We start from the raw sequence: 14606 nt of genomic DNA, 5'->3' as shown, positions 1-14606 counted from the left end.
TGCTGTATTCACGATTTCTAGTATCCTGGAAGCGTCCTGGCTTCAAGGAGTGTATTCCGCTCAGGTAGCTGAACTGGTAACTCTTACCAGGGCTTTTCATGTCTCTGCTCAGGTGAGAGTGACTATCTATACTGATAGCAGATATGGATTTGGAATTGCTAATGATTTTGGCCAACTATGGTCACAGAGGGGCTATTTGACCTCTTATGTTTCGCCAGTGAAAAATGGTGAAAGAATTAAGGAGTTGTTGCACGCGATCCAGTTACCACATGAAATTGCCGTGGTGAAATGCAGTGCACACCTGAAGTCACAAGACTTTGTTTCAATAGGAAATGTATATGTGGATCAAGTCGCAAGATTTTGCACATTGAACTGTATATTGTTTAAGGATCAATGGGAATTGTTGCCTGAAAAAGAAAATGAGACATGTACAGGGTATGCATTGAGGGTGATTGACACATTAGAGGAGCTGAAACTGTTGCAGGGTCGTGCCAGCAAAGATGAGAAGCGTTCTTGGGTCAGGATGCAATGCGTACAAAGACCAGATGATTTGTGGGTTTCAGACGAGAGGAAACTAGTCTTGCCGAACAGTCTCTTGTCACAATTTGCAAGGTTTTACCATGGCCAAGCACACATTGGGAGGGATGCCATGATCAGGTTGTTCAAGATTGACTGGTTTAATCCAAAATTTAGAGAAGCTGCAGAGGTGACATGCCATTGTTGTATCATCTGTCAACAGATGAACACGGGGAAAGGGACAGTGGTGAATTTGAGCCACATTGGGAGAGCCAGAGGTCCATTTAGCAGAATGCAATTGGATTTCATTGAGATGCCTGTGTGTGATGGTTTGAGATATGTGTTGGTGATTGTGTGTATCTTTAGTCACTGGATTGAAGCTTATCCTACACGCAGGAATGACAGCCTCACAGTAGTGAAGCTGCTGCTTAGGGAATTGATACCGCTTTTCGGTTTTCCGATCTCTTTAGAATCAGATAGGGGAAGTCACTTCAACAATGAGGTGGTTAGGTTACTGTGTGCAGCACTGAACATTGAGCAGAAGTTGCATTGTAGCTACCACCCTGAGGCATAAGGACTAGTGGAACAGATGAATGGTACCCTGAAGTCGAGAATGGCGAAAATGTGCGCAGCCACAAATTTGAAAGTGGTCCGACGCATTACCCTTAGTGTTAATGTCAATGAGAAATACCCCTAACAAGAAGACAGGACTGTCTCCGCATGAGATTCTCATGGGTCGAGCTATGAGACTGCCCGCAGTGCCTGCAAATGCTCTTGTGAATATCACGGATGATATGGTGTTGGACTACTGCAAGGGTCTGGCTGATGTGGTCCACTCTTTTTCTCACCAGGTGGAAGCTACCACCATGCCACCAATTCATGATCCAGGACACAACCTGAAAGCTGGTGACTGGGTTGTCATCAAGAAACACGTAAGGAAGACGTGCTTGGAGCCGTGTTGGAAGGGACCCTACCAAGTGATACTAACGACTACCACTGCTGTGAAGTGTGCAGGAGTTCCGAACTGGACCCATGCCAGTCACACGAAAAAGGTGACGTGTCCGACTGATGAGGAAGTTGAGTTGTTGAAAGTACCAACAACAGAAAAAGAAGTCTCAGGGCAGGAGAGTAATTGAAGGGGAACTGAGACAGAAACAGAGCTCGTTGAGGATGGCTTGGTCAGCCCAGTAAGAGAAGAGGGAGAAGAGATCCAGAGAGGTGACGGTGAGCCTATCTCAACTGAGGCAACAGGGGAACCTACTCAAAGAGAGGTTCTCTCAGAAGTAGACGATTTTGAGAATGAGCCAGAGCACTTGACAGTCCCAGAAGGCGAAGGAGTTGAGGGGGAAGAGAGTCAGAGTGTCCAAACTCCTCCTGAGCAGATTGCAGGTTCATCAAGCAAAAACACCATAGAGTCAAGAGAGAAAGAAGGGTTGCCACAGGAAGGATCAAAGACCAGAGAGATACTGAAAGGAGACAAGTGGCCAGAGTTGCAAGTGAAAAAGGGGAAAGTGGTTGTCGAAGATGCTATAGAAGAACAAATTGACACAACAAGGAGAGAAGATCTAAGTGAAGGAGAGTTGCAAGGTGATCGCAAGTTGAAAAGGAAAGGAGTAGCAAATAGGTACGCAGGTCCTGAGTGGGCATATGCAAAGACAGCTGAATGGCAACAGGAGTTCCTGGCGTTCTGTTTTGATCGAAAGATCCCAGGTCAATATTTTAGCACCTGAGTCTTGCTGAAAGATCTGAAAGGGGGTAAAGATTTGAGCTAAGATCGAACTTGATAAAAAAGACTGAGACATTACCGGATGAGACTTTGAAAACCTGAGTTGACTTTGGAAAACCGATTTAGACAAGCTGCTAACCTGAATTGACAAAGGATCCTGGGAGAAGGACTGAAAGCTGTAAAGAATCGCTGAAAGAAGATTTGCATGTTCTGACTTTTGCTGCGGGAGAGAATTATTAACCATCCTCTGTTGTTGTTGTTTTGAATTAACTATCCTTCACTTTCTGATTCTTTACAGATCATGGCTAACACTAGACAGGATAATAGAGGGAGTAGGCGTTGTAAATATTTGGGTGTTGGTTTAGGTATTGTGTGTATGACATTGATTGTGGTTGTGGTTGTGGTTGTGGGTATGACACTAATGGATAAGAGTGGGACTAACAATGCTACAATTCCTGAGACTACCAGTGCACTAACAGCTTGGGATAGGTTTGAGTTGGATGAGAGATACCAACTCAAATCTGTAGAGGGGTGACTTACCAATGCCACAGGCAGTGTTTTGTGTGCATGGCACTGAGGGGGATGCCATGTCGGCTTTGCCTTTTTCTTCCCACCAGCACACACAATAATCTGACATGCTTGCTTACACCTGTAGAGAAAAGCTTTTTAGATCACACGAAGGATAGAAGGAGGGCATTAAAGGGTAAATTGGAAAAAGGATTGCAGCAGCGAGCTTTTGCTAGTAGTGAAAGTTATGGTGCAATTAGAGAGCAAGGAAAGCTAGCTTTAGATGCATTACAGGTAGGGAAGCTTTGTATATCTAGGCCGAAATCATATTATGATGATGTGTTTGTGGGAATGAGTGAATGTAAGCATGTGTTTTTGTTTCAGAGTAAATGGACGTTCATGTTAAATGGACAGGATCCAGCGATCCCAGGGATCTATTACATATGTGGGCTTAATGCTTATTACCGTCTTCCAAAGGGATGGTATGGGACATGTCACTTGGGGATAGTTTTCCCAAAGATATATCAACTTGATAATTTGAAAAGGTTTCTGAAATTGTCTGAATTACATCGTACTAGACAGAAGAGAGAGACCGCTGCTGGTATAGTGGGAGACATATTTGGGGCGGTAATTCCTTCAGTGGGAGTTATCTTAAATTCAATAAATATTCGAAAGTTGTCTACTATTGTGGATAACATGCTGACACATTTTTCTGGAGCTATATTCCTAATGGATACTGAACGTGCTGCGGAGAGGGCGATGACTCTCCAAAACAGGCTTGCCTTAGACATTCTTTTAGCGAAAAATGGCGGAGTTTGTAGGATGCTTAAAGAGAGTCATTGTTGCGCCTATATACCAGATAATAGTAATGAGATTAGAAATATGCTTACTAACTTGACTAGGGATAGTACAGACTTGAAGAATTTGAAAGAATCTGGTGTTCGGGAAAAGGTTGGAAGAGGTTTTGCTTCAGTGGGGAATTGGCTTAGCAACATTTGGCATGGGATATTGTGGGCCATATTTATACTTTTTGACGCAAAACTGCGCTAACGCAGTTTTGCGCCAAAAAAATTAGCGCCGGCTAACGCCATTCTGAAGCGCCATGCGGGCGCCGTATTTATAGAATGGCGTTAGCCGACCGGCGCTGCCTGGTGTGCGTGAAAAAAAACCACGTACACCAGGCAGCGCCGGCGTAGGGGAAAATGGCGTATGGGCGTCTCAAAATGGGGCAAGTCAGGTTGAGTCAAAAAAATCGCCTTAACCCGATTTGCGCCATTTTTTTACGACGCCCATCCCCCATTAACATGACTCCTGTCTTAGCAAAGACAGGAGTCATGCCCCCTTGCCCAATGGCCATGCCCAGTGGACTTCTGTCCCCTGGGCATGGTCATTGGGCATAGTGGCATGTAGGGGGGCACAAATCAGGCCCCCCTATGCCACAATTTTTCTTTTTTTTTAAATACTTACCGGAACTTACCTTAATGTCCCTGGGGTGGGTCCCTCCATCCTTGGGTGTCCTCCTGGGGTGGGCAAGGGTGGCAGGGGGTGTCCCTGGGGGCAGGGGAGGGCACCTCTAGGCTCATTCTGAGCCCACAGGTCCCTTAACGCCTGCCCTGACCCAGGCGTTAAATTCAGGCGCAAATGCAGGGTTTTTTGCCCCGCCCACTCCCGGGCGTCATTTTTGCCCGGGAGTATAAATACCACGCACATGCCTGGGAGTCATTTTTTTAGACAGGAACGCCTACCTTGCATCTCATTAACGCAAGGAAGGTGTTCACGCCAAAAAATGACGCTAACTCCATGAACTTTGGCGCTAGACGCGTCTAACGCCAAAGTATAAATATGGAGTTAGTTTTGCGTCGAATTTGCGTCGAAAAAAACGACGCAAATTCGGCGCAAACGGAGTATAAATATGCCCCTGTATTTCCCTGTTGGTTACAATCTAATATCATGTCTGTTAATCTCATTAGCAATAAACCCACGCCAAAACAATCCAATCAATAATCAAAGCTCGACTTATTCAATGCATCTACTATATTCATTCAACAATCTAGACACATCATTATACGAATCAACTTAGCAGAGTCTCATTAGTACATGAATCAACAAAGCAAGAACTCAGTCATTTGTCTATTTGCACAAAATATTAGTGAACGCCTTAACTAACCTCAAATTAGCATTAGCATGTTGGACTTCATGCAAAACATTTAGTGAACACGAATTTAGAAAACATCTAAACTAAGGCCTCTATCAAAATAGCAGTTGTTACATAGAAAGAAAAGGCAAACAGACAATTACAATTTACATCAGATAGTTACCAATCCAACAGATCAACAAACATGCGTCAGTCTTCGTCCTCAGGACATCAGTCGATTCACCATCAGCAGAGATAGGACGGGGCAGAGTCTCAATATAGCATAGCTACAGAACGGATTACTTCCCTCAGATAGAGGAGAAGTTAATATCAGGCAAGAATGGGCAGAGGATAGTTTAAGGTGACAGGACAACTGAACTAAAATATGGCAACTGGCAAAAAGTCCTCTACCAAAAGTCTCATAGCAAAGGAATGACAAATGGCAAGGGTTAGAGTCCCCGTTGAAGTGGAAGAAGAAGTGTCTCCTTTTCCTCGGGTTACGCCGTTAAATCAAAACTGTCTAACTATTCCCTAATTCCTCATTGGATGAAGTTTGGTGTATTATTATCTCTATCCAATAATTCGGTAAGCACCTTACTAGAACGTTCCACAATTTGCAGTTCCCATGTCGCGGATTGGTCCATGTTATTGACGTTTTCAACGGTTGGAATGTCAGGTAGAGAATGCTACACTTCGCGCTCTAGTCAGTGTCTTCATTGTCTTCTCCTAGTACGGTTAACCTTGCACCTTTTACAAATTACACTGTTGCATATAGCAAGAACGTCGCCTTGAGCAAGCCGGTTCTCATGAGAAAGAATTTACTATGGCTACACACACATAACTCCTGGAAAAATACAGCTTCGTGTCCTTCAGGAAACAGCACATTACACGTTAGAAAATACAATTCAGTATGAGGCCAGGCAGCTAGGCCCAAACCTTTGCTAAGCTAAGGCCCTCTGATTTAATAAAGCAAACTCTTAACCCACAACTCTAATTATGATATACTAATACAAATTCAAACATTATTGCATAATAATTCAGAATTAATAAGCCTTTTCATTAGTCTTCGTATACATTGGTGGCCACTCCCCGTGGGCACATTTCAACGCATGCATTATTTTCTATGTTAACACATTTTCTATGCAGCTTCATCACACAATATATTGCAAGCTTTTCGTATTAACATTGATTTTAAAAGACACACTCCAACAATACTGCACATGCAGAAAACTTTATTATGGATAGTAAACATGGTAGCTACTTTGCACACCCCTATTCTAAAATCCCAATCAAATAAGGAGGTCGCCATGCAAGCGGATCACTGTCAGCCCCCTCAATCATCAGCTGGCATGCTCAGCTGCCAAGTTGTCTCATGTTATGTGCGACACCTACTGCCAATCCTTCTTTCTAGACCTAAAACACAAAATAATGATTTTAAACTATAATGTGAAATGAAGAGCTATGGTGCAGCATTGTCCTGCTTCTGAGCTTTACCCATATCCTTTTCAGTAGGAGTTCCCTGTCTGCATTGTATGGGGGCTGTATTTATCTAGCACTTCTAACCCAATGAGAAGCTCTAAAGTACAGTGCTTTGCAGATGGGTAGCACGCTACTCCATGGGATTGCCATGGATGGAAGAGAGAGAGAGAAAGAGAGATAGAGAGCATGTGTGTGTGGGCTTGTACAGCTGACGCTGTGAGGACCGGTTCAGTCCTCAAAGCGTGGGTAAACATTGTCAGGTCCAGACAAACACTATCCTGGTGAGGACCGCGCATTAGGAGGACCAGTCCCCGTAGTGTGTTTAGGTAGTTTCGAGTGAGTGCATCAAAAAAGTAAAAGTGCAGTTATATTTGCCTCGGTCCACTTTATACCCTTCCCTACTATCAAAGCGCACGTGGAGTTAGAATAGTAAATACACACTTCATTACGGTCAATGGCCAGTCCTCATATTTATAGGTATGTCATGTTGTGTGTGTGAGTTTGTGTGTGTGTATATGTTAGAGAGAGAGAGAGAGCAAGAGCAAGAGAAATCCCCTATGTGGGTGGTGCAAGTGCCATGTACAAGGACAAAAGTTGTGCTTTTATCTTGTGTGTGTTACACACCTATGCATGAGCTTGAAGCTATTGGAAAGAGGGCTAGGACTCTTACGAGTAAAAGATTCTGTCATGCAAAGTCTCTGCAAGTGACAACACAGGTACTTATGTAGATATAAGCCTACTAAATGATATCCTACTCCTGGAATATTGGGGTAGCTTCGTTGGGCAGGAGAACATCGGAAGAGGACAATGCACACTTCCACCAGGCCATAGACAATTTAATTACGTTTCAGTCTTGGATTTAGTGCAATAGACATACCCATGCCCCACCCATGGAATGCCTCCCTGGGGCAACTTGCACTCCCTTGCATGACTTAAGATTTACCAAGCCACGCAGGGCCATGTGAGGTGGCCTTGCGTGCTTTAGTAAATCTCATCTAGATTTTGCGTCACCCTTGTGCCCCCTTGAGTTGTGCAAGCGTGACACAAAATTTTGATGAATATGCCCCCCAGTTTTCTTTGTTTTTTGGTGGGATACAGCGGGTTAAACTGGACTAGAAGTATCTGGGTTCAAATAAAAAAATCTTGATTTGATGAGTTGTTTACATGTGAACCTGGGGATGCATGTGTGATGATCTGTCTGTCCTTCAGTGGGTCACCTTTATCTGGAATGGCATTATCTCTGATGGGTCACCAGTCTTCAGGTTTTTTTTTCTGACCATTCCCTTTCCAAACACTCACACAATGTCTCTGAGCCACGGAGATAGTTTATTCTTCAGGAAAATGAATAGGTAAACGGACCTCCAGTAATGCTGCCTTGGATCGCTGTATTCAGGGCTCTTCTCTCCACACCTACATCCCCACAATGGTCCCCTAGCAGAAAGACATGGGAAGATGAGAGATCTGGCCTTTCACCTTGAAGCTGTAAACCCCAAGAATAAAGACGAGTGAAGACTTTTTTGTGCTTTCAGCCTTCTTCCAGTCAGTGACAGAAATGGGCATGAAACCAATGCTGGATCCCAGAAACCGAAACATTTCTGAAAAGTAGACAAAATTCTGAATTCAGCAAGGGGTAATTTGTATAGATCCTACAAGGGTTTCCTACAGAAAATAACAACTGAAAAAACAAAATATTGAAATTGAGGTGAAAAAATCTAAAAAAATTCTCTACGTTTTACTCTGTAACTTTTTCCTGCAATGTCAGATTTTTTAAAGCAGTATACCGTTACGTCTGCTGGACTCTTCTGGTTGCGGGGATAGATAGGGCTTGTAGGTTCATCAAGAACTCAAGGTACCCAGAGCCAATAAATGACCTGCACCCTGCAGTGGGTTTTCATTCTATACCGGGGATACAGCAATTAATTTGCTGAAATATAAAGAGTAAAAAATAGCTATCAAGAAAACCTTTGTATTTCCAAAATGGGCACAAGATAAGGTGTTGAGAAGCAGTGGTTATTTGCACATCTCTGAATTCCGGGGTGCCCATACTAGCATGTGAATTACAGGGCATTTCTCAAATAGATGTCTTTTTTACGCACTCTCTTTTATTTGGAAGGAAAAAATGTAGAGAAAGACAAGGGGCAATAACACTTGTTTTGCTATTCTATGTTCCCCCAAGTCTCCCGATAAAAATGATACCTCACTTGTGTGGGTAGGCCTAGCGCCCGTGACAGGAAATGCCCCAAAACACAACGTGGACACATCAAATTTTTGGACAGAAAACAGGGGTGTTTTTTGCCAAGTGTCTACCTGTAGATTTTGGCCCCTAGCTCAGACGGCACATAGGGAAACCTACCAAACCTGTGCATTTTTGAAAACTAGAGACGTAGGGGAATCCAAGATGGGGTGACTTGTGGGGCTTTGACCAGGTTCTGTTACCCAGAATCCTTTGCAAACCCCAAAATTTGGCTAAAAAACACATTTTCCTCACATTTCGGTGACAGAAAGTTCTGGAATCAGAGAGGAGCCACAAATTTCCTTCCACCCAGCGTTCCCCCAAGTCTCCAGATAAAAATGATACCTCACTTGTGTCGGTAGGCCTAGCGCCCGCGACAGGAAATACCCCAAAACGCAACGTGGACACATCACATTTTTTTTAAAGAAAACAGAGGTGTTTTTTGCAAAGTGCCTACCTGTAGATTTTGGCCTCTAGCTCAGCCAGCACCTAGGGAAACCTACCAAACCTGTGCATGTTTGAAAACTAGAGACCTAGGGGAATCCAAGATGGGGTGACTTGTGGGGCTCTGACCAGGTTCTGTTTCCCAGAATCCTTTGCAAACCTAAAAATGTGGCTAAAAAAACAAATTTTCCTCATATTTCGGTGACAGAAAGTTCTGGAATCTAAGAGGAGCCACAAATTTCCTTCCACCCAGCGTTCCCCCAAGTCTCCCGATAAAAATGGTACCTCACTTGTGTGGGTAGTCCTAGCGCCCACGAACGGAAATGGCCCAAAACACAACGTGGACACATCACATTTTTTTTTACAGAAAACAGAGGTGTTTTTTGCAAAGTGCCGTGATCGAAAGAGAAAGGCTGAGCATTTCTCTTTCGATCGTGGATGGGGGAGGCTCTGTGATTGTCAGCGCGCGATGCGCGCTGACGTCACAGGGGGGTCGGGGGCAGGGGTTGAAGGGGAAGGGATTCCCCTTTCAGCCCTGGCCTTGGGGGGTGGGGGTGTGGCCCTCGGGGAGCGCTAGCGCTTCCCCCGAGGGCCGGTAGCAGGACGTAATGGTTACGTCCATGGCGCCACACGGGCGCTGCCATGGACGTAACCATTACGTCCATGGCGGGGAAGGGGTTAACAATTTGCATTCGAACACATTGTTGTGATTGAGAATACATTTTATACAGTGCCTTCCTAGATTTCTGTGTGTTTTTTAACAGCGGTGTCCACAGTGGTGTCAGAAGAGGGATGCTATAGAACACCTTTAGGAAGGGTCTTTTCTACAAAATGGTCGAAGGCCAGCATTAATTGTAACAAGCATTTCATTTGTTTCAACAACAAGCTCAGGAAGACAGGCAGAGCTTATAAGAAGCTGAAGTTGGGGTTGACTGCAGGACCATAGCCTTGATTGTATCGTTTCAAAATTGTAATTTAATGAAAATTGTGCAATCTGCTATTTTTTTTAATGCATTTTTTAGAGGAAAATGTACCTGTTTCTGAAAATAAAATGGAGAATGTATATTTGCTATTTCACAGTGGCAAGGCAATTTTCTGAGTGGTTGGGAACCTTTCGTATTACACCTCTTTAATGTGGATTTTTTTATTTATGGTTAAAATTGCGATTTTCAAGGTAGTGCGAAAAAGCTTAACCCCATTTATCAGTCACTCACATTTGTCTAAAAAAACAAATGTGATTGTCAGAAATCGGGATTTTTGAAACTGCTATTTTTAATTGCCAAAATATACAAAAATTTTAACTGTTCCTGACCCAGGTATTTTTTAAACACCAATATATAAAAATTACTGAATGAATTTATACCGAACCCCAAGAATAAAGAAAAACTTCTACTTTCATGCCAAGTTTTGCATAAATCCTTTCAGTTGTATCTGAATAGCTGTGAGGAAAATATCTCATGGAGGTAAAATGGGAAAACACATGTTTTTGACCACAACTCTTAAATTTCCCCAGCCCCTCCCCCCCGCCCCGAACAGAAGTGCATGCTGTGTCTTAGCTACACAGGCAAAGCGAGTGCATAATTTTGTGCATATCCGTCCATGCGGTCCATTGTTATAAGCAAATCATAAAATCATTTTCATGAAAACATGCAGCTGAATCATAACTACTCACAACACATATGCAGATGCACAGAATAATATGCTATTTATTACCATCGTTGAGTGTGGAGTTTGACCATAACTCATGTTTGATGAAGCCATAGTAGAGCCACATTAGAAAATCACTGTTTACTGCTTCACAGATTGCAATTGCTTTACACAGAGAAACAACTCTCATTATGGTCATAAGGCCTCTTTAACTGCTTCAGTCGCAGTCTGATTCCAAAAAGTTGAGTGTCACCAGAGCCTAATTTCATAAGGCAAAGATATACCACGAGAGCTGTGGGTAAGCTGTAGACTGGACTGCTGCAGTCACTATGCCCAAATATGGGTCCTGTGCCCACTGAGCCACTGGAAGCAACCATACCTGGCTGATGAGCCCTAACTAGGGTGAAACCAGTCCCGGGTTGCTTGTATTCTAGTTCAAGAAGGACCTGGCCTGGCTGTTCGGGCTGCAATGTTCCCATTAGAGCTGGGTCAAGACGGATTTGCTTATGACTGGTTCGAAACTGAGATGCCATGGTGGGCAAAAAACAATGGATGGGGATGCAAGGCAGAGTGATCACCAGTGGCTGAGAACATTCCATCCATCACTATGGGCCTGAGTACGACCTTGGCGGATGACTCTGCCACAAATGTGACAGACATCCCATCCGCCGTAATACAAGTTCCATTATATTCTAGGGAACTTGTAAAACGGCGAGCAGGGTATCCATCATGTTTGTGACGGAGTATCTCATCCGCCAAGGTCATAATCAGGCCTTTAGTTTTTTGATGCTCCAAGTGTGACAGTTATGCTGAGACGTGGGACCGGTCCTCACTGACCCACTGGAACCAGGCTTTACTTGGTTGATGAGCCCTAACTAGTGCAAAACTGGTCCTGGGTTGCTTGTGTTAGGGTTCAGGGAGGAGCTGGCCTGGATGTTCAGGCTGGAATGTTCCCACTGGAGTAGGGTAAAGACTGATTTGCACATGGCTGTGTCCATAGTGAGGTGGCATAGTGGGTGAAAAACAGAGGACTAGGAGGTGACTCTGAGCGATCATAAGTGGCTGAGATTAATTCAAGCATTCCATCCATCACTTTGTTTTTGATGCCTGAAGTGTAAAAGGTATGCCCATATGTGGGTCAAGACTAGCATATGGGTGGGTCCAAAGTGAGGTGGCACAGTCGGTAAAAACGATGGATTAGGATTCAGCTTGAGTAATCACCATTGGCTGAGATTAATTCACTCATTCCATAAATCACTTCAGGCCTGATTTAAATTTTGGCGGAGGGGGCTACTCCTTCACAAATGTGACGGATATCCGTCTGTCGTATTACAATCCCTTTATAGCCTATGGGGATCGTCATATGGTGGACAGGAAATCTGTCACATTTGTGACAGAGTAACCCCTTCACCAAACTCTAAATCAGGCCCTTTACTTTGTGATGCCCAGTCAGTGGGTCACCACAGTAGGATGGGCAGAAGCTAGGGTGGTCACCTGGCCATCTTTTTATCAACATGACCAGTATTTTAATGTCATGCTCGTACAAAACGTAGGAAAATCACATAAAGCCAGTATATTTCCTCTTCTCTGTACACATGTAAATCAGCAAATATAACATAAAAGCACTTATAAATGTGTTCTAGAACTCGTTTCATGATTTATGTCTGATATTTAAAATAACCAAAGACCAAAGCAGTGTTAAAACTGAATTCAGACTACTTTATATACATCCCTACTTTAGTATGATGTCAATGACCAATTTTTGTCTGCAGGATATGTGGCAACCCTAGCAGCAGAATATCTAAACAGCTGGGCCAGTTGGCAGAAGGGATGACAAGCCCTTCACTTGGCATTGATCACATGAAGGGCCTCATTTAGAAGGCCTCTGGTGCAGGGCGGTGCAGCAAGTGGCTTGCTGTGCCACCCTGCACCACCCAGAAAGGGCAGGAATGCGCTGCGTCCAAAAACACATGGTGCATTTCTGTCCTTTCCCCTGCGCTGGTGCACAAATTGCTGCCTAGCGCCAACGTGGGCACCTTACATGGGGCCAGGGTGCCTGCATTGCAGGGATGATTGTTTTTTTGCAGGAAGGCATACCTTCCTGCACAAAAACAATCACATAAGGTGTTTTCCTAGTTCTATGTGTGCTGCAGAATGCAGCACTCAAAGAAAGAGGACAAAACGGGGAGAAATAAAGTTATTTCTCCCCGTTGCATCATTCTTACGCCACCCCTGAGGTGGTGTAGGAATCTGACGCATTTCCAGGTTTGTAAATCTGGGAATGAGTCAGATTCCTTCCAGTTCCATGGGTGTTATGTGAGAATTCTCATGCAGTCATGCGTGAAAGGAGTCCATATTTACAAGGCCAATAAAAGCCACTCAAGGTGGCTTTGAGTGGCCTTTTAAATATGGGCTGGCACACTGCACCACTGGAGTGTAAACAAATGACACTCCAGTGGCGTAGTGTGCCGCTAGGGCCTCGTAAATGAGGCCTGAGGTGTGTTGGCGAAAGAACGTCCCGGCCCATGCCATGAGCAGAAAAGAAGCCTTGATAGAAGTGAGAGGTCAAGAAGAAAATGTTGTTACGTTAGCAGGTAACGTAAGAGGCTGCTACTACCCCAAGATGACCCTATGAGGAGGAAGGGGCAGCCTAAGGGTAGAAGCAGCCCCTCACACTAACTGCTGGTCTCTCTGCCCACCTGATGGAGACTCGTTACTTGGGAGATGCCTTCTTTCGGAAGCCTCCCCATCCCATGAGCCCTCTTCATGGACTGCCTCTTGCTCTCAGCTGCCCACCCCGCAAACTCCCCTGCCCTGATTGGGGCCCCCACCACATTGAGCATTTGCCTGGGCTATTTAGAAATCAATCAAACTTGTACAAAAAATGGCTACTGGTTCATACCAGACATACAGATTTTCTGTTGGTGGCTTAAATTTTGGCTTTTCAGTTTAAACTCAAAACTGGAAAGCCTGATCATGGCATATTTGATACATTTGTGGCACTCATAGTAGCACTAACACTAACTGATAAACACATCAAAAGTTATAGAACACCGATTCTGGAGATTGACGAGTCTTCTTAATCTCTGTCCTATAGAATAACAATGACAATAGGCCATAATGTTATATGTGAACAACAGCGACTACTGGAAAAGGGCTGTAGACATGCTTTAGGTAATCTCAGCCCCAAAAGTTATTGGAACCCACTAGGTTGTTTTATTTTTATTGTTTCATTTTCAACCACCCTAGATGTCCTGAGCATCAGTAAACACATAGGCCCTCATTAAGACTTTGGTGGTCTTTGAGTAAAACCTCCAAAGCCCTGGTTGTCAGAAGACTGCCTGTGCTGGCAGTCTTCCGCCCACCATATTACGAGTACTGCTGGATTGTCACCACATACTGGATGGAAATCCAGCAGTAGTCGTACTGGTGGGTGGAGGCGCTGGGGTGGTTCAACCACCGGCCCTGCCCCACCAGAAGGACTCTGCCCGCGATGTTATGTGCAATAGTATGACCTGACGGTGTCCTGATGGCGGGGCTCTGCAGGAGGTGGAAGCGTCTGTTCCCGTTCCCTGCTGGACGACCCCAGACCAGGTAAGTTGATTGTCCAACAGGGGAGGAGGGTGGGGGGTGTTGTGTGTGTGTGAGTGGGTGTTGTCTGTGTGTGCATGTATGTGTGTATGTGTGGTTGTATGCGTGTATGTATGTAGAAGTGAGTGCTTGTATGAATGTAAGTGTGTGTGCCTATGTGTATGCGTTTATGAGTTTTGTGGTGAATGAGAGTATGAGTGCTGTAGTGAATGCGTGCATGGATGCATGTGAGTGAATGCATGTATGTCAGTTTTGGTGATGAGTGTATGCGTGTTGCGTGTGGGTGTGTGTGCATGTGCATGTATGCGGGTAGGGGGCTGCGGGTAGGG

The sequence above is a fragment of the Pleurodeles waltl genome, chromosome 1_2 (assembly GCF_031143425.1).
Source record: "Pleurodeles waltl isolate 20211129_DDA chromosome 1_2, aPleWal1.hap1.20221129, whole genome shotgun sequence".
In the NCBI taxonomy this organism is placed as follows: domain Eukaryota; kingdom Metazoa; phylum Chordata; class Amphibia; order Caudata; family Salamandridae; genus Pleurodeles; species Pleurodeles waltl.
The sequence above is the reverse complement of the archived record's forward strand: the minus strand, read 5'-3'. Positions refer to the sequence as shown.